This window comes from Canis lupus, unplaced genomic scaffold (assembly GCF_011100685.1).
Source record: "Canis lupus familiaris isolate Mischka breed German Shepherd unplaced genomic scaffold, alternate assembly UU_Cfam_GSD_1.0 chrUn_S739H902, whole genome shotgun sequence".
Taxonomy (NCBI): Eukaryota; Metazoa; Chordata; class Mammalia; order Carnivora; family Canidae; genus Canis; species Canis lupus.
Window position 1 is genome coordinate 3,807 of NW_023331690.1, and position 2,008 is coordinate 5,814.

Sequence of the window (2,008 nt, forward strand, 5' to 3'; positions counted from 1 at the left end):
AAGTTTGTTATATATATATATGTTTATATATAATATGTATATATAAGACATGATATATAACTTATATATGTTATTGTGTGTGTATAATACACAATGTGTGTGAAAATGTAGAAATAAAGTTATGTTTCATCTTTTATGGGAATATTATTATAACACAATTCTTCACAGAGGGTGAGATGAATATCATTTCAGGTAAGCTAGGGAATGTAGGTAACATTTCAGTTGAGCTTTTAGGAATAATATGCCAGATAAATATATATTACAGAGTGAAATGGTTTGTGAATGAAAGTGGATGGCATGGATGAAGAAGAGCAAAGAGTTTCTGTAAACACAGGATCTTGGATTCATGCAAAAAATGCTTGGGAAGAATGAAACACTCTTGTGACTGGAATATGTTAGTTTCTTACAGGATTCTGTGGTTTTACTTTTCTTTACTACTACTCCTGTATTATGTACAAGTATCCCAAAACTTAGAACAAACAATCCATGCGCTAAGAACAGCCACTAAGATCATACTTAGGAGTCATGTATTTTTTGAAACTAAAACATTTCTCATCACCAGTGTTCTCAAGGCCCCTTTCACATCTTTGTTTCTCAGAGTATAGATAATGGGGTTTAAGACTGGGGTGACTATGGTGTAGAAAAGAGAAAAAACTTTCCCTGGTTTTTTGAGCTACTTTTGGCTGGCTGAAGGTACATAAAGATGATGGTTCCATAAAAAATGATGACCACAATCAGGTGGGAAGAACAAGTCCCAAAGGCCTTCCGGCGCCCTGCTGCTGATTTTATCCTCAGCACAGTTTTTGTTATAAAGCCATAGGAGACTAGGATGAGTGACACAGGGACAATTAGAAAAATCACACTGGCCACAAAGAGTTCTATTTCATTGATTGTTGTGTCCACACAGGCCAGTTTGATGAGCACAGGAACCTCGCAGACAATGTGGTCCAGTTTGCGATGACCACAAAGGGGCAGCTGCACAGTAAGGGAGCATTGAATTAAGGAGGTGATAAGACCACTGAGCCATGCTATGATGGCCAGGGAAGCACAAAGCTGAGGATGCATAATAGTTGTGTATTGCAGAGGCCGGCAGACAGCAGCATATCGATCATAAGCCATGACTGCCAAAAGAATACATTCAGAGGATCCCAACCCCATAGCCACATAGAGCTGGGCCACACATCCACCATAGCTCATGTTTTTTTCTTTTTTATTCATGGTAACCAGCAACTGTGGGGCAACGCTGGTGGTAAAGCAGATGTCCACACAAGAGAGATTGCTAAGGAAAAAGTACATTGGAGTGTGGAGTATGGGGGCTAAATAAGACACCAAAATGATGGCAGTGTTCCCCAGAATGTTCAAGATGTAGAAAAGCAAAATTATGACAAAAAGGATCCTTTCTAGTTGGGGATCATCTGCGAATCCCAGCAGAAGAAATCCCTTTTCAGAACTGTTGTTGCTTTCCTCCATTGTCCTGTAGATTTCAATTTATAAAAGGCTTAATATTCTGGAGAAAGAAGATGATAAGGTGAACAGTGGTAAATTGTGGTGTTTCTAATATGATTATCTTCCTTTTATAACATTCAGCCATATTGTAAAGACTGATAACACTTTTCTCAGTGTATGATAACACTTTTCTCAATTTTCTTTGACAGAAATACCTCCTTTGTCATTTCCTTCAGCACATTTCACTCCTTCAAATGGGAACAACACTCATCCATCTACAATGGATTGTAGCAATGGATGGTAACACCATCACAATACCCTCACTCGTTTACTGCCATAGCCTAAGAGGGTAATATATGCCCTCAACTTTTCTTGGAGAAATATCTTTATAAACTTAGTGATATTTATTTATAAGGCTCTATCAGTTTTGGTTTATTCCTCCTTAAACATTCTGCCATCACATATTTTAAAATTATACAATGGCAGACAGATATGGAGGAAGCATGAAGAAAATTAGCACTTAGGTGTCTTTGGAGAGAATCTGGGTTAGTTATTGGTAGTG

General features: G+C 37.8%; 1 pseudogene; it reads right to left on the minus strand.

Moving 5' to 3' along the window:
- Nucleotides 1-523: 523 nt before the first annotated feature.
- On the minus strand, nucleotides 524-1,470 carry LOC119879398 (annotated as a pseudogene).
- Between the last annotated feature and the right edge of the window lie 538 nt (nucleotides 1,471-2,008).